The sequence below is a fragment of the Cimex lectularius genome, unplaced genomic scaffold, assembly GCF_000648675.2.
Source record: "Cimex lectularius strain Harlan isolate CLEC.00 unplaced genomic scaffold, Clec_2.1 scaffold70, whole genome shotgun sequence".
In the NCBI taxonomy this organism is placed as follows: domain Eukaryota; kingdom Metazoa; phylum Arthropoda; class Insecta; order Hemiptera; family Cimicidae; genus Cimex; species Cimex lectularius.
In genome coordinates this window covers 435,983-460,663 of record NW_019392651.1, presented here as the reverse complement: position 1 = coordinate 460,663, position 24,681 = coordinate 435,983, and the positions used below count along the sequence as shown (strand labels likewise).

Genomic DNA, 24,681 nt, shown 5'->3' with positions numbered 1-24,681 from the left:
TATTACAATCTGCAATTTTTGGTTACAATATATAACTTGATGAATAGATATATTTATAAGCAAATACACGTTCTCATAACATTACTCTCCCACTTCACTTCACAGATAAATGTGTTTTTTTGGTGACAGGTTGTTGTTTGATAACATTCCGAGATGTCGCTGGGAGCATCTTTCGGGACGTTAAGCGTTTTATCTGAACTTTGAACTTTTTTCCTCATGTGTTTGTTGTTCCTTCAGCCCGGACAGGATGAATTCATTATTACTTCGGTCTCTGGTGGCTGTTACTCTTATGTACTCCATGCGAGCTATTCTCACGTTTCTATGCCTACCTCTTTCTCCACTCTTCAAAAATGATCTTTCTCTCATTCTTTCCAAAACTACCCTCCTCGGCATCCCACGGCCAAGCAAGGAAGGGAGAAGTGTGATTCGGGCCCAAAATCCCGCTTCACCTCGACGCCCGCCTACCCGAAGCAAGAAGGGTAAGTTCCCTTTCTTTAGTACAGTTCCTTATTTATTTTTACTTTATTTTATTTTCATTCAATTTTTTATTTTTTTATCCCTATTATTTTTAATTCGGCACCCTGCCTAATTATTTCTTGTGGGATTTGTGAGGTAGGTCAGGTATTTGCCGACGTTTCGACCTTTATTCGGGTCATCTTCAGGGACTGGGTGAATTATAACATATGCTAATTGGAAAAATACAATACCGATGTAAATATAAACTGTGAACCACATATTTCATACTCACAAAGTGTGGTGCTATTCTTGTGATGCCATATTCGTGTTATGAGCAATTGTGAAATGAATTTATATTTTGCTATTTTTATACGATTGTGACAGGGTGGCGTACTCAGTAAATCTCAGAAATTTTCTTTGATCATAGGCGATTTTATTTAACTCACAGGAAGTCGATAACAGGGATTTTCTGGATTGGATTTCGGATTCGGTGTTATTCAATATTGGAAAAGAAGTTAAGAAAAAAGTTAAGGACGATAACAAAGGAAATAAAAGTTAAGTTTATTAGTTTATTTGCTTTTTGATATGGGTGTAGTTACGGTTGAGTTTGCATGTATCTGTTCTGTAATTAATTCTGAGTATGTCTATGTTAATGAAAACCATTTCGAGAACGTTGCGTTTGTATTTTTTTCGGTGTATTTGTATTTTGCCGAAATCAAAGTTGCGTTGTTTTTCAAAATGGTGTATGTCCCCACAGCATTGGCTACATAACATTGAGAATATTCATCACGATGTCATAATAAAAAAGTACATAATTTGAATCTCGTGAAATAGATGACATTTTGATTTTTTTTTTTTTTTAGTTATTGAAAATGTGTTATTAGATTACTACCGAAGGTTTATGTTTGATTCAATGTGACAAACGACCTTTGATGCTGAATGAATCGTCGACACACATGTCTGTTTTTTGTATTGCCCTCCATGAGTATTTTTCAATAATAAATTCTACTCGTAACATGATAAAGCTGCGGTAAACGTATTTACGAATAAAATCAACAAATTATACGTTAACAATACGAAAGCAAACATGGGTTAGCGGTTTCAAACATCTTATAATATCTTATAGTGACCAATCTGGTATTATTTTTTTAACGACCCAACGTTCATAATCGTACTATCCATAAGTGCTTTAGGCGAATATTTATAATTAATTTTTTCTCTCATAATTTTTTAAAATAATTTGTTCAAAAATAGAATATCGACACATTCTCTCTTTCACACATATTGCAGGTTTTACATTAAAACGTGGATAATAATCCATTCTTTTCTAAGCAGAAAAAAATTAAAATTTAGGAAAATTATCAATCATAAACCCAGGAATATTACAAGATAACTGACTTTTAATGATATCTTTATATTAGAATTTATACTAAATTTTACTTTAAATTATTATTTAATTATTCGGTAGTGGTATGAAAATGCAATTGCTAAGCACAAGGCGGCCCTCTTTAATACCACAACGTGACCACAAAACGGCGGTTGATTGTGGTCACGAATCAGTATAAATTTAACCCGATGATGCAACTGCTGAATGCGACGGCTGCGCTCACAACATAATTGTTTACGAAGGCCTTCACGCCTATAAGAGTTTTGATGACGAAGAAGTATCTTTGGCATAATTTTTGTAATTTGAATCAAACGGTAGGATAAAATGGTTTTATGACTTTCAAATGTTAGGGATTGTGGGATAGGGATAAAAGAGGCGGCCTCAAGGCCTTCTGCCCTGTTTTAAAAACTCACTGGCCCGCTTCAGGTTAATCAACCTCCAAAGCCTTGCCAGCGGCTCATGCTGTAGGATCTTGCTTGTGGTTTTTATTGTCCTTGTTGTAAGAACCTGCACCTACATAGACCCTCACAGAAACACAAAATGTGTTCTGCAGTTTCCAAATGCTTCATTAACTATAATTATATACAACTACGGTTGATTTTCAAGGAATGGGTCAATGTTTGAACACGACAAGGCTAAGCGAAATTGCCAAACTTAACGAAATGTCTAATACTTGTGGACTTAATTGTTATAATTCGAAAAATAATACGAATCAAAACAGTCGAACACAATTTTTTCTTGACAATTAATTAAGGTTTTTAGTTGAGATGAAAAAAAGTTAATGGCACGAGAGGGATTCGAACCCACGACCTTCGGCTTGGGTTGAGATGAGGAGTTGGTGTCCGAGTGGATCGAGGTCACGATAGCTCAGGTGGTAGAGTAGCTGCGTATATAGCCGAAGGTCGTGGGTTCGAGTCCCTCTCGTGCCATTAACTTTTTTTCATCTCAACTAAAAACCTTAATTAATTGTCACGTATTAATTGGTCAAGCGGACCACGAAAGTAGTGAATTAACAATTTTTTCTCTTTAAGCAGAGGTATCAGACGTTTCATAGGTAATTTAATTATTAAATAAATTACATTTCCACATTATTTGTAGATAAACCACCGAAGAAAATGAAAGACATATAACAGATAATAATTACGAAAGTAGAAATATTTTCATTTATCCTAATTGCCTTTTTTTAAAAAGCCTGAGAAATTAAAAAGTTTTCTGTAAAACAGTGAAATATGCAATAGGCATTTTCTTATTTATAAGGTTAAAATATGTCATATTATTTTATGACTTTAATTTATTCATATGTAAAAGTATTAATTTATAAAAGCGCTGACAAATTTCAGGTACAAATTAAATTACATTTTTACATTATATACAGTACATTAACCTATTTCGTCTGATTTTGACTGGAAAATTAGAGTTTTGATGATAAATAAGAAAGAGAATATTGATTATTCACAAATCGTGAGATGCGGTCTGGTGTGATGTAGATTTCAGAAAAACGTTTTCTTTATCGTGCCAACGTTCGATCTTTATTGAGATAATCATCTGGACCTGAGATTTATAAATGATGATCTCAATAAAGATTGAAACGTTGGTACGATAAAGAAAATGTTTTTCTGAAACCTACATCACACCAGACCGCATCTCACGATTTCTGAATAATCATCGACAAACGGTCACTAATACCACACATTTCTAAAAGATAATATTGAAAAATTATTTAAAAAATTACACCCAAACACAGAATGGCGATATGCCGAAACGCGTCTGAACCAACAAAAATCAGCGAAGATAGGCAGACCAACATGATAAGGTTTACAGCTCGCAGACCACAAGAGTTATTTAGTAATTTGTTTAGTATTAAGTATAATAAACCTACAGAGACAAAGAATTTGTTGTTTTATTTCAAATTGGCGGTAGAGTTCGCACGAGTTTCTGACTAATTTTAATGAACTATTATCAATATACCATCGATTGTACTAATACATACATTACTATTTCCAATTGCAGTAATAAACTGTACGAACTGGTTCTGAAAAAATGGATCTAATTTAAGGTTCCTTGCGACGCTTTCTATGTGATCTGATATAAGAAAATTGCCCTGTTTTTAATAGCTATTATGATCTGAAAACAAAAATTGGGTTATAGTACATCCTAAATAGAGTAAGATCCAACCAACCGAACTGATCTATCTCAATCCGGTCGGAAGTTATGGATTTTTACGTGTTTTCTTCCAAAAATCCCGACCTGTTTTCAGGATGTAGAGCACCTGTTCCAATGTTAATCCTATTTTTTAATTCTGCATTAAATCCCACAAGAGGGTGATATTTTTAATCTTGTCAATCGCCGATGTATGCTTATTAATTTAACCCAAAAGTACAAATTTTAAAAAAGAGAAAGTTTTGATAAATTATGGTTTTTTCTCTTGTTAAAATGAAGTATATCTTCACTAATGCTAATGAATCAAATAAATTACACGACATTTGAAAAATGGCAAAAAGGAGGGAAAACTCAAAAGGTGGGGTTGAGATGGTAAGTTAGTGTCCGAGTGGATCGAGGTCACGATAGCTCAAGTGGTAGAGCGGCGGCGTATCTAGCCAAAGATTGTGGGTTCGAATCCCGCTCGTGACACTGACTTTTTTATCTCAACTAAAAACCTTAATTAAATGGTCAAGCGGACCACGAATAGTGAGTTTTGATAAATATCCAATAATAACTTTTTCAACATATTTGTAGGGGTGCCAAACATCATAAGACTTTCTTCATTTAATAAACTTTCTTACGGTGTACTCAAAGTGTAAAAAACGTCAACCCTTCATTGGTAAAATCAACCTGGTTTGTTCAATTGTGTAAAATTAACGTATACAGAAGAGGACTTTTCATTTAGTTTTTATTTTATTATTTATTTTCATCGTTCGCCGGGTTGGGGTAAACTAGGAGAGGAGAACTTGTTTCGAACTCCAGCAGTGTAACAGAACCTTGAAACTACAAAAAGAGAAATAGATTGGTGTTAAACCACCGGGCAATGTTATATTACCTGAAGGAAATTGTGTACAAAACGCCCGTAAATACTGTAGATGAATTACAGACAAAGATTGAAGAGGGAGCCCGATTTTGCAAGACCAAATTAACTACAAAAGTTACCGTTAGACAAATGAAAAAACGAACCAGAGCGCGCATTAGGCAGCACGGAAGGCATTTTGAACATCTGTAAACATGCATTTTTTAGTATTTTATTTCAAAATAAAGAGATCTCAAGATCAATTTTATCAATTTATTGTTTAAATGTTATTTACCCATATTAATTATGGGTTTAAACATATTTGATGATTACAAATGGGTTAAGACAAAACTATCTCCTGGTCTTGCCCAAGCCTGCCAAGATACACAGATTTCCAGCTCATAACTTTTCCCGCATGTTAAATTTTGAGGATAAAAGTATTGTGAAATTTCACTAGACTTTTCCCCAGCTCAATAATTTATCTGTTTGTTAAACTGGCTCTTCGGAAACTCGATTCGGTATAACTGACGTTTGATTAACTTGTTCTTCGTCAGGATTTGTGAGAAATGACTGTGCTGGTTTAGTGTTTCAGACGGCACCAATTTATTCCCTTTGTGGTAATATCGTTTAAATATTTCCGCCCAAACTTTCTTTCTGTTTATCTCATTATAATGGGCTGGAGTAGTAGAGCTTAATAGCACAAATGCGTTATTTCTACAGCCTCCAATATTTATGTAATATGTGCTCAAAAACTGTACTTTGTAATTGAAACTGTCTTTTACAGGGAGATTTCTTCTTGAGGTTGGTAGTGTATTGCGCTTTTCCGGTCTGCCACGTTTCGCTATTTCGCTAATGTCATTGGCTGGTCTGTGAGCTCGCCTTTCGCTGTTTAAAATATGCCCAGATGCCTCTAACCAGTATTAAATTTTTTTAAAATGTAAGTATGTAAATACAATCTACAACCAGTTTAAAATGTAAAATCTTGTGGTCTAAAATGTAACGTTTAAGTATTTCTTCTTAATAAGAAAGTCCTTTCAGATAATTTGTAATGCCGGCTAATTCACAAACCAGAAATAATTAGATAATAAGTTCTAAGAGGATTCCAACGGGCTAAAAGGGAACATGCAAGTCAACAACAAGTCTTGAAACCCTTCCAGGCACTCACTGAAATAAATAACGAAGTTCATAAACGAAAAATGTTTTGTCACGATAGGTTAAAATCTTGAAAATTAGGAAAACGTCATGTAAGAATTTAAAATTAAAAGTGAAAAGGAAACAAGTTGGCAGTTCCATCCGCTTTTCCGCTTATCTCAGTCCGCCTTTCTTATAGCATGTTGAGCATTCTGACCATATTAAACGAAAAACCGACATCACAATTGCGCTCAGATTGAAGACGGTTGCAATGTTATTTATTAAAAAGTCTTTACAACTTATTACTGACTATCAAAAAACGGAAAGTTTTAAAATTTTTTACTCTTCTTTTTCGGTTATTGATTTTTATATTTCTTGGGTTTTAATGTTCATCGGTCACCCAAAATTAAATTTGATTAAATGTCTGTCGTGAGAAGACTATTTGTTAAGAAGAAAATATTTCAGTAAGAATAAAAATAACTATAAAAGATTTGTTAACCAGAAAAATGAAATTTGATTGTATGAATTTTTATTGTAATCGTAACTTAGTTTTATATTCAACAATTAATTAAGGTTTTTAGTTCAGAAAAAAAGTCAAGTGGATTCGAAGCCACGACCTTCGGCTAGATACGCCGCTGCTCTACCACTTGAGCTATCGTGACTTCGATCCACTCGGACACCAACTTCCCATCTCAACCCCACCTTTTAGAATCCTTTTTGCCACCAAAACTAGTGAACTTAATAAGTTAAAATGAAGTATATCGTACAGTAAAAAAGGTTTTCGAGAGCTGGTCAACAGTTACAGGGCGCCTGACGAGGTTTAAGAAAAAAAGAGCCGAGTATGGCTTGGCTTAAATTCTTCCACAAACAAGATTCCACTTGTAAATTCAATGTTCAGCCGAGTGCAAGTTTATATGACGATAAAATCAAATAGAAAATGACTTTAATGAAAAATGGCAAAAAGGAGGGAAAATTCCAAAGGTGGGGTTGAGATGGGAAGTTAGTGTCCGAGTGGATCGAGGTCACGATAGCTCAAGTGGTAGAGTAGCGGCGTATCTAGCCGAAGGTCGTGGGTTCGAATCCTGCTCGTGACAGTGACTTTTTTATCTCAACTAAAAACCTTAATTAATTGAGGAAAGATATTAATTACTACTGAATTTATGAGAAGTCTTTTCAGAGGATCTTCGGAAGAGGACAAAACAGAAAACTTCCTTACGGTTTTCGCCGAGCTTTCGACAGTTTTATACTGTCATCTTCAGGGCCTGTTTTATTATCATATAAACAAACAATTAAAACATGACAAAACAATAATTACAACAATAATTGGATATCTTACTTTAAAACCTTAATAGGAAATTAAACAACATGGTGTTTTGGGCACAGAAGTACATTATGTTTTTTCTAGTTCATCGTTACTGAATTTATATTCAACTTTCACAAACTTTTGGTAAACTCACACAGGGTTCAATAATTGTTTGGTTATGTAAAAACATCGTGAGAAAATTGTGATTTGTATAACTAATTATTTGTGTAATTAATTATTAATTAATTGTGTCAAGATTATGTTATTAACTTTGTTGAACGATTAGAATGAAAAACGATATGTAAAAGTCGAAGCAACACATATTTTGGCTTCCACGGGCGCTAGGGAATCCCCTCAAAAAGAAAGCTCAAAATAGTGAAAGCCAGAGGCTAGTAGGTAGCTGCCATGGGGAAAAAATCCCCACGTAGACGTTGGCAAAATGTGGAGTTTAGAATTTTAAACCTTGAAGTGAAACAGACTCGACACCATCTGAGTCAGTCAACTACTATCCTTTATGGCCACTAACTGGTGTCAAGAAGAATTTGGATTTTCAATGCAACAGCTCTTGGTTGCAAAATGTATACGAGTGGGCTACACATTTGAGATTTTTATGGAGTGAGCGAGGTTTGGAGGAGAAGATTCCGACTTTGGATTAGATACCTCCTTACATCCTGGATACCTTTTTTTATCGCCTCATTGACAGGATTTGTACGAAATGCTAAAACTGACGAATGATCGGCTTCCGAAATATCCGCTTCTCTTTCACTCTCTCTTCTCTCTCTCTCCTCTCTCTCTCTCTCCTCTCTCTCTCTCTCTCTCTCTCTCTTCTCTCTCCTCTCACTCTCTCTCTCCTCTCACTCTCTCTCTCCTCTTCCTCTCTCTCTTTCTCTCTCTCTCTCCTCTCTCTCTCTCTCCCCTTCGATTTTCCTCAATTCCATTTGTATAAATATATGTTTTGAAGGCTTAAAAAAATTCAGTTATTATCAAATTAGTAAGAGTATATTTTTAACAAGGATTGACTTTACAAGTCTGATTAATTGTTTCTAATGTATTGAATAATGCACTAAATTTGCTGATAGCATTTTAAAATTTTATTTAAATCTTTTTCTTTAACTTTATTTGCCAAACAAGGTGATGGCTTTTTCCAAGAATATCAAAAATATTTTCCCAATAACAGGGATTTTAAGAAGAATACACCAAAGTTCAATTATAAGTTTCACAATAACAATTCTGTGTTCGTTTTATCCTACATTTTTAATGAAAATGTTCAATCGAAGGGAATTTTTTTGGCATTTAATTTGTGCAAACATTTCCGAAAATAAAATTAAAATCTCCTGTCTTTTTTAAATTTGTTTTTAATTTTTCCTTTCTCATTAACTTTGATTTAAAATTCCTGCAAAGAAATTTTACAGTTAGTCAATGCGAAAACTTAATTGGATGGAATTAAGCCGCGCTTTGCTCGAATTTATCGTCATAAAACCGGGGTCGTCGTGGATTTGGTCGGGGCTTTAATTTGTCTAGGGTGGAGGTCGGTTGTCCCTTACATCCATATGGCCGTGAGGGCTCTAATTTAAGGGAGGGCCCGGGTATTAGGAATAAAGACCGTGAAGGGGTAGTTTATGTCTGGATTAGAGCCTCACTAAGTCACAGGCCTCTCGAGATTATGTCCGGGAAAATTTGATTTTCCTTTTTCCGAGGCTTGCCACCCTTCGGGCTATTATCGCTGGGAAATGAGGCGCGGGGGCTAACAGGAAATTGGATCTTGCCCCCTAAACCCCACCCCCGTGTACAAAAAAACCGGCCGACGTCTCGGAGGCGTCTGAGCAGAATGCCTTCTTTTTAAAACCATATCTCACGTGGCAAGAAAACGGATGAGAGAGGCTATGTAGGGCCCATATTAAACTAGGCTATTCTCGAGGAACCCGCCCTCTCACCTTGGCTTTACCGTCTAAACAACAACATTAAATTATATACTTATCCATTTATCATCATGACTTTATGAAAATTGATGACAAGGAGCATATTTTTAGCGATTGAACCTTTCCCGAATTTTCTGCAGAACATGTTTTCATCGTTATCGGACAAAATTCGTTTGTAATTAATTTTGAACCAATTCTTGCATTAAATATACACCTTAAATGACAGAAATTTACCGTCTATTTACTGAGAGGAAAACTGAGATGAAATGAGAATTGAAATGGCATTTTGTTAGACAGTTGCCGCCCATTCATTTAATATATAAAAACGCAATATGCAATTCATTTAATGTCATAAACTTTCGAAATTATTAAAATTCCTCATACCTAGGTTTCATTTTTTTTTGTCCAATAAGTCAAAATGAACCTAGCAAAGATTAAACTGCCAAAATGACAAGTTTGAAAAGTAAAAAAGTAAAAACCAACACTTCTTTAAAATCTCAATTAATTATGAACTAATAAAAATCTAAACTGAAATATTTACTATAAATTAACTCATGAGATGTCGTCATGGGGTCTGGCGAATGACGGACTAGCAGTGTATATACATTCACTCGTTTTCGTGGTCCGCTTAACCAGTTAATATCTTTCAATGAAATAAGGTTTTTAGTTGAGTTAAAAAAGTCAGTGTCAGGAGCGGGATTCGAACCCACAACCTTCGGCTAGACACGCCGCTACTCTACCACTTGAGCTATCGTGACCTCGATCCACTCGGACACTAACTTACCATCTCAACCCCACCTTTTGAATTTTCCCTCCTTTTTGCCATTTTTCAAATGTCGTGTAATCTATTTGTTACCGAGAATCAAATAGATTACACGACATTTGAAAAATGGCAAAAAGGAGGGAAAATTCGAAAGGTTGGGTTGAGATGGGAAGTTAAGTCATTTTAACTTATTAAATTCACTAGTTTTCGTGGTCCGCTTGACCAATTAATATCTTTCAATTAATTAAGATTTTTAGTTGAGATAAAGTGGTAGTTGATCAAGTGGATCGAGGTCACGATAGATCAAGTGGTAGAGCAGCGGCGTATCTAGCCGAAGGTCGTGGGTTCGAATCCCGCTCGTGACACTGACTTTTTGATCTCGACTAAAAATCTTAATTGAAAGTGTACATACAATTTATCTAGATTAAGTTAAAAAGTGAATCAATCCGTAGAATTAAGTCAGTTTTATGCCAATACTAATAAAATTAAGACATTTTTAGTTGTTATTGTATGTTCTGACAGTTACTATGTAATAATAAAAAAGAAAGTATAAAAATCGTACAATATGTTTTTTTTTTCAAATTTAGACCCTTTGTTACAAAATTGTAAATCGTTTCTCACCGATACAGCATTTGTTGGTATGTGCTCCATTTGGTGAAATGTCTGTCTATACAGGGTGTTACAGAGTTAAATCTCAATAATGCCATCGTAGATTCACTAAATGAAACGTAGTTCAGTACCACCAGAACGAGATATTAACATTTTTGTGATTTTAGTCTGAAATCAGAATTTTTTAAACGCAAAAATTTCTCAACTTTAGTGCCATGAAAACAAAATTTGATATTTATTTAGCAAACTACATTAAATTTTCGACAAGATATCCACATTTCCGTTGAAAAATTTGCCTTTCTGAATACACAGTTTCCGCTCAAAGAATAACAAATGCTAAAACCCACGTTTTTTTAGACATATTCAATTGTGGCTTGGCAATTTTTAGAAATATTCAAATACATGCACAAACAATTCAATTTTGATGAAAATTTTCGGAAGATCAAAGCTTTTCTTATTTAGTATTTGAATATTTCTAAAAATTTGCAAGCCACAATTGAATATGTCTAAAAAAACATGGGATTTCACCGATGTTGCCTTATTTTATATGTCTTCCAAGGGCTCACTCATTTTTATATTTTTTAGAACTTTTCGTAGTGTGATTGAAAAACCAGATATCGAACCAAGGAGAGCAGCAACTCAAGTACACCGTACGTGTTATATTTTTAATGAAAACCTTTATTAGTTGGTAAAAAAAATTAGATCCGTTCTTCTCATAAAGTGTACATACTTACAAAAATAAAATAAAAATAACAATGAAAATTACTGCTAGTAACTGCTATGAAATGACTACATAGTGGGGGCAGTTTGAAACCATATGTTCGTCCGCTGCAAACAATAGCTGCTCCAATTCCATATGCGCTTTTCGATCCATCAGTAAAAAAATATATTCGAAGAGTGTTTGCATGGCTTTGAATATGTAGGATTTTTTCTTATAGATTTGGGGAGGAGTATTATTTTTATTGTAGGACTTAGAGGGGAGACAAAATTTTGGGATCGACACCGTCCAGGGGCGGTATGCAGAGGGATGGTTTTATGTAATTTCACCTGCAAAGCTCTTAAAGGGCCTAGAAGCGGGACAAGTAAAGGAAAGTCCTAGTGGTTTTATGTAATTTTTACATTAGTGACACGCAGTGCCAACAATACTCTAATTGAAAACGGTCTCCCGATTTTATTTTACGTTCATTGTTAGGTAACATGTTGTAAGTGCATTGCATAAGAATCCGAGATAAGTGAGTTTGAATCCTCGTGTGACACAAATTTTTCATTCTGAAAATCGTGTATAAAAATTTGAATTTATAACAAAAATTATAGATAGAATTATATAATAATAATTATTATTATTCCAATAATTATCAACTTAGTTAAGATGTTTCAACTTAAAACGCTAGATTTCCCTTCGCAAGATGTGACCTGTAAGGGTAAGTGGATATTTTTTTTAAAGGTAAATTATTATATATAAAAAAGTTTATAAGATGTGAAACATATACTGTTGAAAATCGAAGCGTAGTTAAGGGTGCCTTTAATTTTTTTTGCGGGGTAACCCTTCAAACATTTGATCTTTGGACTTTTAAATTATGATGTAGGCTTTGATCTTGAATATTCAACATAAAAAAACTTGAAATGATTAAAAATACATTTTAATTTATTACAAATATAATCCTTTCGATTATTAAGGCGTAATTATATATTATGAAATATTACAATTAATTAAGGTTTTTAGTTGAGATAAAAAAGTCAATGGCACGAGCGGGATTCGAACTCTTTTATATCAACTAAAATTGGTCAAGCGGACCACGAAATTAGTGAATTATGAAATATATTGTACATTATCTTATTTTTTAATTTTTCATGCTATGACTACTATTCCTAATTTGTGGTTTTATGGTAAATGATCAGTATTTTGGCAAGAATTAATGAAATCGTAAGGTTTTAGACGAAGTATTGAAAACAGTGAATCCAGATTGTAATGATTTTAATATTTATAATTAAAAACGTGTAAGGATTAGTGTAAGACTGAGTGATTACAATTTAATGGAAGACTTGAATAACTGCGAAGGATTTTAATCGGTTATGAATGTCAAAACTCGACTAATTCTGACGCTGGTTGTTGGCATGTTAATCGATCCCATGCTGAGCTGGCATTGTGTCACTTATTGCGTCATCACTCGCGGGTTTGTTGAGGAGTTCCTTAATGAAGGTGGTGCAATGCCAAATCGCGTTTTTAATAGTTCAATAAACACGAGAATGACGATGTACCCAATAAGTGACTCAGTGCAGGCCAACATGAATCAATAAACTGTTCAATACATTACTGCGACTACGCTGGAAATACGGAGAGGGAATGTGGTGTCCCCTCAATCCATTCAATATCCAACGAATCTAATCCTTCCAATCAAAATTCCTGAGACAAATTACAAAAGCTTTTTAGTACGTGATTAACTTCATTATCCATAGCTATCTCAAACATTTTTTTTCAACGAACTGATCCGATCCTGCTTCTAAAAGTTCCACACCAATCTTTCGATCCATTCTAATCCTATCGCCCAAGCCACATCTACACTTTCCATCCATGAACCAGCCACGTCGCTTCAAAGGAGATTGCCTGAATCATCATCGCGTTGAGTTCCAGGGTTGTCTGGTTTCTCTTATTCTACGACCTACAGGTGCAGTGCAGGCCGTAGTATCATAGTTGTGACCGGGAGAAAAAAAACATATGAGCAAATATTTATATATATAAGTGGGAAGTTTATGGGCCGACAAACAGCTGTGGTCTTCGCCGGCCCTCTGCGTGTTTTCCATCTTTTTCTTTTCTTTCGCGCATATTTTATTTTAAACTGCAGCCATTTGAGCGTCTCGATCTGGTTACTGACTCTCTGATTTCAGATATGTGTTACGTTGATATTCTAGAATGCTAGTCTCTCGTTTGTACCTCAGGTTGTCAAATACAGAATAAAAAAAGACATACAATATATATATATATATATACATCACCACAAACATAGATGTCTGGTCATATTCATTCCCCCAGAGTACTCGATATTCCTCGGGGCGGGTTATAAGCAACCCCTTCTTTTCTCGCTAATAAATTACTTTTACTCTCCAGACGTCATACACTCACCCCAGAGTACTTGATATTCCTCGGGGCGGGGTTGAACCCCCTCCAATCTCGCTAATAACTTACTTTTACTCTCCAGACGTCATACACTCACCCCAGAGTACTTGATATTCCTCGGGGCGGGGTTGAACCCCCTCCAATCTCGCTAATAACTTACTTTTACTCTCCAGACGTCACACACTCACCCCAGAGTACTCGACATTCCTCGACCGTTCTTCTATCCTTACATAACGGACACCTAAATATTTATAATATGTATTTTTATGTACAGGATACAAATAAATTATTATTATTAAAAAATTCACTAGTTTTCGTGGTCCGCTTGACCAATTAATATCTTTCAATTAATTCAGGTTTTTAGTTGAGATAAAAAAGTCAGTGACACGAGCGGTAGTGTCTCAACTAAAAACCTTAATTAATTGAAAATTATTAAAAAAATTGAAACAAAGTAAAATATTAATAAAATATTATAATTCCAGAGTATATACATAGTTATACTAGAATACTCCTGTAGCTATCGAATCCTAGTACTAAATTTCAAAAGAAATTGATAATATGTTGGTAATATTGATATTAAATTTACTAGATCATGTATGAAAGAATTTATTTGTTTATTGCTTACAAGTAAACTTAATTTACTCTGTTTATATAGGTTTTTTTCAGCGGAGTCACTTAAACATCAATTTTATGCAATTAAACATTTTAACATTTAATGTTCAATTTTAAAAAAATAATTAAACATTAAAATGTACATCTGTCTGTAACTCAATCAACCGTACAAAGGTTTGTGATGTTTTCACAGAAAGAATTTAGCTCTTGATAGTGATAAAGTTCCGAAAGAATTCCAATAAATAAATAAGTAAAATATGTGTTAATTATTTTCATATTTGCTTGTTAAAATATTAGACTAAAAGTGAATTTCGCCTTCGAACGAGTTATTGGAAAATTCAATGGAAACTGCTCAACATTTATTTGTTTAATGCTGGCGGGCTATGTTTATCCGTCCAAATGAACTCTAATGAAAAGCACTGAAAAGTCATAGTAAAAAATTGTACACAGAGAACGTAGGTCAGTCCAATCTGCAAAGAATTTATTTTTATTTGTACTTCAAATAAAATATCCGAAACGAAAACCACAACATATTTTGAAATTATTTGTTCTACAATTTAAAGGGCATTAATTAAAACTATTTCGGAATCGAAGTTTACACTTGTTAACAAAGCTTATCGATTTTTACATTTATTGTTTTCTAAACATTACTAGCCTTAGTTATTATCTGAATTTATTCAACATAAACAACTATTACAATTAATTAAGGTTTTTAGTTGAGATAAAAAAGTCAATGGCACGAGCGGGATTCGAACCCACGATCTTCGGCTAGAATGCATTTGTCGTCGAGAATCCAATCCGATTACACGACATTTGAAAAATGGCAAAAAGGAGGGAAAATTCAAAGGTGAGGTTGAGATGGGAAGTTAGTGTCCGAGTGGATCGAGGTCACGATAGCTCAAGTGGTAGAGCAGCGGCGTATCTAGCCGAAGATCGTGGATTCGAATCCCGCTCGTGCCATTGACTTTTTTAGCTCAACTAAAAAACCTTAATTAATTGTAATATATTAATTGGTCAAGCGGGCCACGAAATCAGTGAATTTAATAATCAACTATAACATTGCATTACATAAAAATTGTGCATTATGTGTGCAAAAAAGGCAAAGACCAATTCAGTAACAATAAAGTAGAATCAATCAACATAACTGCAGTACGGAAAAAATAAACAAAGAATCTGCAGGGCTCGAATTGTGCGAAAAAAAACGAAAACCCTCTAGAGGAATGCGGAAACTGCATCTCTCGGGAAATCAACGCCCATTTCGGCAGATACTGCAGTCGCCCAGTGGGCACTGACATATAATTTTTCTCTTTTGAAAATAACATCGCTTTTGTAACTTATTATCGATACGAGCTTGAGGAAAACTGATTTTGGGATTGAAAAATGATTTTAGGAAGACTGATTTAATCGAACCACTAAAACATTTAAGTACACTAATGGACAAATTTAACACATCTCAATTTATTTAGTTTAAATCTAAATCCATTATCGTTATACATTAGTTAAGATCGCTTTCAGTTAATATTTTTCCTTCGCTGATTTCATTTGATTTTATTCTTATTTCAATTAAATATACTTTTTATCTAAAGTTTGGTTGAGATGAAAAAGTTAGTGTCACTAGCTGGATTCGACCCCACGACCTTCGGCTCAATACGTCGCTCCTCTCACCACTTGAGCTAGCGTGCCTTCGATAATTCAACTCTCGACATCCAGTATAGATGGAAATACCCCCTCGATTTGTTAAAGATAAAAACAATAAAGTTTGAAAGTAGAAAAAAGTATATATGGCCTTTGACAGTCAGGGAGATGCTGGTATGTAAAACTGAGACAAATTTTGGAACAAATTGGTTTTGAGAATTGAAATCTTGCTCATTTTGTTTTCATCAAAATGGGAAACAACATTAAGAAGGTTGAGAAGGTTTTTAATGTCGATCAATTTGAACGTGCGAAAAGCGGGAATTATAACACAAGTAAATATCATAATAATTCCTTAGTTTTCGTGGTCCGCTTGACCAATTAATATCTTTCAATTAATTAAAGTTTTTAGTTTAGATAAAAAGTCAGTGTCACAAGCGGGATTCGAACCCACGTCCCAAGAAGTGATTCCTGAAGCAGAAAAAAGTATATGGTCAAACATAAGGAGCCTTTTATACGTAGATTGAAATAATATCCTTATCAACCATAAGAAAGGGGATACTCACTGACGTAATCATCAACCAGTTACCACCCAACTGTGTGAATGTATTTATTTGCGCGAATGGTTAAGTGTGTACGGATACGTAGAATTTCGAGCACCCTCAGACCTCGTCGGACGAATTAGGCTAACTTGGGATAGGGAATACATGATTTTTGCAGTGTGTGAATGTATTTAATTGACGGCCGGTAAAAAAATTCTTAAACACTGGAAATATTAACGTAACACGCAAGTAATTAAAACAAATAAAAAAACAATCTAAAGCAAAGAACACAAATTGACAATAATTGTAGCTTTGTTCCTACCAACAAAACTGAACATTTTTTACAGAGTGGACAAATAATCGCTTTGTAAACTACACCGAAAAATAGAAAAAGATAGAGGAGATCATCGGGTGCGACAACAAAAACCAAAAGTGATGAATTTTAACGAAACGCGTTTATTCATCGCACTGTGTCAATTTTCGCAATTAGAAAAGGGCCGGACCAGAAAAAGTGGCGTAGGGGCACTAGTACCTCTGTTAACCGGCTTAAAGTAGGAAAGGGGTGGATAATCTATAAAAGGCGATAATTACCCCTGAGGGCTGCTTCTATTTGAAAAGCTCTTTCAAGAACGATAAAGACGTGTGAGTGCCTTGTAAAAGTCGTCCAAACAACCCCTAAAGGTGAAATTGTGCCTGTAAAAATGTTACTCCTTCCCTGCTTTTCATTAAGCCCGCTAAAGTAATTATGCGCTTCTACAGAAAAGAAGATGCGCATTTCCGCTCTACCTGCGAGAGCTGTGGTAACATTAGAAATGTACTGAAAATAAAAACCCCACTTGAACAATCAGAATCAAATGTTAATTGGCTCGTCATGTAGGTATTGGGAAACAAGTAGATGTTGTTCTATGTTAATTATAATAATACTTATTAAATGTGTGGTATTTGGTGACCGTTAAGTAATAATTATTTGTGGAGATCGTGAGAAGCCGTCTGGTGTGACGTAGGTTTAGAAAATCATTTTCTTTGTCGTGCCAACGTTTCGATCTGTATTGAGATCATCTTCAGGCCTGGGATTGAATGATGAATTTATGCAATGCTAAAAATTTTAGACACAATCAAAGTATTTGTACTCACTCAAAGTGTTTACAAGAGAAAACAAACAGTTTGAGTGAGTACAAATATTTCGATTGAGTCTAACATTAACCTAGGACCCTGAAGACGATCTCAATAAAGATCGAAAGTTGGCACGACAGAAGAAAATGTTTTTCTAAACTAATTAAGGTTTTTTGTTGAGATTAACAAGTCAGTGTCACGAGCGGGATTCGAACCCACGTCCTTCGGCTAAATTCGCCGCTGCTCTACCACTTGAGCTATCGTGACTTCGACCCGCTCGGACGCTAACTTCCCACCTCAACCCCACCTTTTGAATTGTCCCTCCTTTTTGCCATTTCAGACTAAAATTACAAAATGTTAATATCTCACGAAGAGTCAAGTTAGATATCTCGTTCTGGTGGTACCGAACTACGTTTCATTTAGTGAATCTACGATGGCAGTATTGACATTTAACTCTGTGACACCCTGTGACATTTTATCAAATGGAGCACATACCAACAAATGCTGTATCGGGGAGAAAGGATTTCCAATTTTGTAACAAAGGGTCTAAATTTGAAGAAAAAAACAACATATTATACTATTTTTATACTTTCTTTTTTATTATTACATATTAACTAAGAATTTCTTCATTTTATTAGTATTGGATTAAACTCACTAAATTGTAATGGATTGATTCACTGTTTAACTTAATCTAGATAAATTGTATGTACACTTTCAATTATTTATGGTTTTCTGTTGAGATAAAAAAGTCAGTGTCACGAGCGGGATTCGAACTCACGACCTTCGGCTAGATACGCCGCTGCTCTACCACTTGATCTATCGTGACCTCGATCCACTCGATCAACTACCACTTTATTTAAACTAAAAACCTTAATTAATTGAAAGATATTAATTGGTAAGCGGACCACGAAAACTAGTGAATTTAATAAGATAAATGAAGTATATCTTCACTAAAGTTCTCCTTGGCTATTTCATTTGTCGCCGAGAATCAAATCAACACATTTGAAAAATGGCAAAAAGGAGGGAGAATTCAATAGGTGGGGTTGAGATGAGAAGTTAGTGTTCGAGTGGATCGAGGTCACGATAGCTCAAGTGGTAGGCTGGAGATAATAATAATAATTACGTAAACAATGAGGATAAAAACAAAATATAGATAAACATGAAGATGTCGCGAGAAAGTGGATAAGAAGAGGAAGAACTCTAATTTTCTGATTACCGTTCACGCTTTTCGAATATTGCCGTTTGTGATACATTTTTGATGTTTAATACTCAAACGTTTAACATTCAATATTTAGATTTTCAAAGACTTTTACAATATATGTGTTTCAATCGTTCATCGTAACGTGTTAACTCAGTACAAGAGGATACTGTGTACGATTAAGTTTTATGTGTTTTATGAGAGCAATAGATATAGACATAGATAGAGGGAGAGAAAAAAAGAGAAAGCTAGAAAGAGAGAGAGAGCGAAAGAGAGAGAGTGAAAGAGAGATAGATAGAATGAGAGAGAGAGGGAGGGAGATAGATAGATAGATAGATAGATAGATAGATAGATAGATAGATAGATAGATAGATAGATAGATAGATAGAGAGAGAGATAGATAGAGAGAGAGAGAGAGAGAGAGAGAGAGAGAGAGAGAGAGAGAGATCCAAGAAAAATGCCCATTAATTAATTATTCATCTTAAATGTCATCCAATATCTAATAATTTTTATTACCCACTTATTATAATATGTACTTTCTGCAATGACAGTATTTTAGATTTACAAATTTACACTCTACAACACAGTATTTAATCCGTTTTTCTCCCTGTATAATAGCAAAGATTGAGGGAATTCAAAGTGTCCATAAATTATATTTTATAGTAGTGTAGATTTTTTTATCAATTTTTTTAATATTGTAAAATGTAAAGAAAAACATAACTATAATTTTGTCTTTAAACTCATCAATCTACATACATACCGGGTGATTATTTATAAAGTACCCCATTTGTATTTCTTTTGTTTGGAAATATTTAAAAAAATAGGACTGGTCTTTACATTATTTTTTACCCATTAGATTTCGTTGTCCGATTGACCAAATAACATCTTTCAATTAATTAATCTTTATGTAAGGCATTAGTTGAGATAAAAAAGTCAGTGTCACGAGCAGGATTTGAACCCACGACCTTCGGCTTGATACGCCGCTACTCTACCACTTGAGCTATTGTGACTTCGATCCACTCCGCCACTAACTTCCCATCTCAACCCCACCTTTTTGAATTTTCCCTCCTTTTTGCCATTTTTCAAATGTTGTGTAATCTATTTGATTCTCGGCGACAAGTGAAATGTCCACGGAGAGCTTTAGTGAAGATATACTTCATTTAACTTATTAAATCTATTAGATTTCGTGGTCCGATTGGCCAAATGGCATCTTTCAAATAATTAATCTTTATGTAAGTCATTAGTTGAGATAAAAAAAGGCAACTTAAGGCCTTACTATCCATCTTTAAGGAAAACGGACATCGAAAATGTCTGAAAGCATTAAACTATATAGATTTATTTTTTGTGCGCAAATTATATTACATTCATCGATTGAACGATATCAAGTCGTTTATTAACCGGTAAATCGTAGTGTTTAAGACGTTTCCTTAACATATTTTAGACAAGTTTACTCCCAAAATTAAATATCTGTTTGCATGACCTTGGCGAGTGGGTGATGGCAATTTTCTACTCCCATAGAAAAACGTTAAATAATTAAGGGACGTCTGGGAATTAAATAATTTTTTTTGTGGCTGATGTTTGAAAAAGGACTTTTATGGTCCCCGCCTGCTTTATTTATAACCCAGATTCCCCTTAGCCTGGAAAAAGGGGTTGATATTGGAGGATGGACGTTTAAATCGATGTTTATATTCGGGAAGGTTGATTTTAAAATGAATTTTTTTCGTGCCGTTCCATATTTATCATCAATTATAAAAAGAAGACAAGCATATCTTAAATTAAATATCACCAATCGAAATTAGTTTTTGATTTATATTAATTAGAATGGATGTAAAAAATATTTTAATTCAAAATTGTTTTTGGACTTGAGTTAAAATTTTGACAACCTTTACTTTGACTTTGATCAACTCTGATCGACCTGGTTGCGCTGTATAATAAAGAGAAACGAATACCAATCCTCCTGTAAATTTTTAAGTTTTTTTTTTGACAAATGTTTCCGCCGTAAATTTAAATTCTGAAGTTTGATGGATAGTGATTATGCTGAAGACACGAATATTTTTTTATTTATTATAAAAGTATATTTAGAAAAGAAAACAAAATATTACATTTCTTTACAAAATAATACTTGTAATGGCATAATCTAGTCGTCTGCCAGTTGACCCTTACATATTTATATTCAAATAAAACTTAAATTAGCATACAAATTATAAACTTAACATAAAATTATCTCTGCAATTTAGTGCACTATAATATATCTATACAAACGAAACCAATCGTTCCCATTTTAAAGTTCTATATACCCACGGAATGTCAAACGACATCTGTGGAATCAAATTAACCTAACGTTCTCCAAAGTTGGACAAACTGCCAAAAAATGAAACAAATCTTCCACCGTTTTTAGTTTACATGCTTGGTCTCTTTCCTCCAGCCAAGGCTTAAAATTTAAATATAATAATTGACCTCTCGCGCGAAAAACAACCTTGATCAAATTCCAGTTGTATTCCTTATACAAGCAATTGTTGTCTCCAAGATCGAAGTTCTTGTATATTAAATGGTATGTAGAACATCGCACTTTTCTTAAACATTCTTCTCTGTGATGAATTTCTGCTGCCTGCAATAATTGTACTGCCCAAATTTTGAAATTTTTCGCATCTGTAAAATTTATACGAGAACTACAGTTCAATCCGGAAGACAACACTTCCAATTCTTTAAACCAAAAAATGTTTTTTTTTATTATCTCCTGAGCAAGGAGGTAGAGCAAACGACCTTGTTTCAGACTCAAAACCTGCTGTATATAATTTAAGTGACTCCTCAACGTATACACAAACAAAGGTCTAAAGCCTAATTCTAAATAAAGAAAATAACTTGGTGTATAATAGGGAGCGCCAAACAACTTCTTAATAAAAAAAACAAAGAAGTTTTTCTACCACTTCATACTGATGGTAGCCCCATACTTGTGACGCATAACACATCACAGCATTAGAGACGGAATTAAAAACTTCAAATTTACTTTTTAGAGGAACATCTCCTCTATTGAAAATCCGTTCCAGGTTATATTCAATCCTTGTTTAGCAACCCTAAGTTTATTGGCCAAATGCATATTGAAGGAAAGTAGAGGAGTCAACGTTACACCTAAATATTTGTACTCTTTTACTACCTCTATTCTTTCATTTTCTAAAAACCATCGTTCATTCTTTGATGGTCTACCGCCATTTCTAAACACCATAATCTTAGTTTTATTCAAATTTACTGACAAATTCCACATTCGGCAGTATTCTCCCAACCTGTTTAACATCTTTTGAAGTTGAACCGGTTCAGTATTCATCAAAACCACATCATCTGCATACATTAAACAGTTTACATTTGATGCTCCGACAAACAGACCACCACCCAAAAACTCGGGTAAATCGTTAATAAACAGCGAGAACAGAAGAGGGGAAAGCAGACAGCCCTGCCTTACACCTACTCTAGTTTCAAAGGTACTTGTGACCTCTCCCCTCCGCCACACAGCACTTTCTGTCCCGTTATACAACGACTTTAATACCTCGATAAACTTACTGGAGATCCCATAATTATATAGTTTATAGAAAATGGCCATTCTGCTTGGCGAATCGAACGCCGACTTAAAATCAACAAAGCAGCAGTAAACTTTTCTACGTTTTACAGATAATTTCAATTTTATAATGTTAGTTAAACTAAAAATATTATCCACAGCGGAATATTTTTTCCGAAATCCTGCCTGGCTCTCTACCAATATATTATTTAAATTACACGATTCTTCTAATCTATTCAGTAGTATCTCCGTAAATGTCTTAGAAATGGAAAACACGAATATTATATCCATGTTTATTTTTATCAACCGAGGTCTGTTTCTTCTTGATGTTTAGTTTTAGTGTTGTGATCCACCATTTCAGGTTTATAATAAATTTCTATTACTTGTACAGCTGATAAGAGAATTTTAGATAAACGATTTTTAATTTACGTTGGCAGTAATTGAGCTCTTACGTGTAAGTTGTTTTAAGGATCTGCTAAGACTTTTTTATATAAAATTTTAAGTTGGATGAATTATAAGTTATCAAATAGTTAAAACTTTTAATAGCCATTGTTTTTCTTTGTTTACCACATTTGGAATTTCACCATTTTGCCAGTGGTATAGAGGCCGCCAATTCACGCATGACGTGCTAGTCTTTATTTTTCTTGTTGTTTTATAGAACTCTTAACACATATGCTCGCCCTGGCCTGATGTTTATATGGGAAATTATTCCTCTTTTCCTGGGAGGATTGCACATAAACTTCCCATCCCCCGACCCGTGTAGCCGATACGAAAAGGGTAGAAGGGCCGACTCGACTCGTCCCACGGTCATACAGGAATCGAAAAATTTGAGACCGTCCCTAGGTTTACCGACATGGTTTTGCATAAAATATAAAACAGTAGAATTTATTTCTAAGAAATACGATTGTTTTGTTATTCTCTTACTTAAAAGTTTTATTGCTTGGTGTAAAACTTACGAGTAGTAAGAAAAAGTGGTTAAACTATTTAAAATAATTTGTATTCACTATGCAGTGAATCAGTAGTAACAATAATTTTAATTATTTATACTTTAGGTCTGTCTTGGTTGAGATCAAAAAGCATGTGTCATGAGCGGTGATTGGAACCCTCGACTTTCGGCTTAAACGCCGCTGCGACTTAATAATAATAATAGTGTGGGAAGTTAGGGCCGACAAACAGCTGAGGTCATCGCTGACCCTTAGGGTGTTTGTACTTCTTTGCCTGGTTTTTCACTCGTATTTTTGTTCAACCTTCAATTTTTCAAATGTCGTGTAATCTATTTGATTCTCGGCGACAAATGAAATGGCCACGGTGAGTTTTTAGTGAAATATACTTCATTTTACCCTCAGACGGTTTTAAATCATGAGGAACGTCTTTCTTGCTCTGTAATATATACTGCCGATCTGTAAACTTTGTATATATATTAAACAATAAAGACATATAGTAGTAGTAGTAGTAGTAGTACTTCATTTTAACTTATTAAATTCATTAAAAAATGGCAAAAAAGAGGGAAAATTCAAAAGTTGGGGGTTGGGATGGGAAGTTAGTCTGAGCGGATCGAAGTCACGATAGCTCAAGTGGTAGAGTAGCGGCGTATCTAGCCGAAGGTCGTGGGTTCGAATCCCGCTCGTGACACTTACTTTTTATCTCAACTGAAAACCTTAATTAATTGAAAGATAATTGACAAATCTTCATGCACCTGTGCCGCTCCCGTTCAGAACTGGCGCCATATAATTTTAGAATGTCCCAAACTGAAAATAATGGAAAGAGATTTCATTTTAGAGGAGTACACGGCCTGACCATTAAAAACTGAGCAACTCATGTCACGAACGCTTGTCAAATATTTTACTAGATTTATCAATAGATTTTAATCAATATTTTTTTTTATTCGTCACATTTCTCAAATCGTATTTTCTTATTGCTTTTATTTTCATTATCATTTTCGGTTTACTAGCAGGCTTATCTTTCATTTATTCAAATTATATATTTTCCGTTTATATAACATAAGAACGTATCTTTTAATTCAATATCTTTTTTGTAATGTCTCGAAAGGAAATCAAAGATAATATTACTCGATTTTCTCGCTGCTCGGCTTATTGTCGGTTTTCTTGCCTCTTCAAAGGGTACGAATATTCGTGATGTAACTATTCTCAAACCATCCAAACATTCGGGAATCAGCTGTAACTATATACCTTTTACCAACTGTCAACTGTTATCAAAATCAACAGTAAATGCTTCTATTGCAATGCATGCCGTGAGACGTGGTTGTAAACTACTTCAACCTGGTGATGCGCTGCAAGATTGGAATCTGGATTGTGAAAACAACTAACAGTTAGTAAGAACTATCTTTTTA

The 24,681-nt window shown here is 34.3% G+C and overlaps 1 long non-coding RNA gene across 1 annotated transcript in view; it reads left to right on the top strand.

Moving 5' to 3' along the window:
• The first annotated feature begins 253 nt into the window (after positions 1-253).
• Positions 254-24,681, top strand: part of LOC112128457 — a 50,902-nt gene continuing 26,474 nt past the window's right edge. The window contains exons 1-2 of the long non-coding RNA XR_002911029.1: positions 254-479; positions 5,629-5,781. This is a non-coding gene — a long non-coding RNA (uncharacterized LOC112128457). The remainder of the gene's footprint in view (positions 480-5,628; positions 5,782-24,681) is intronic.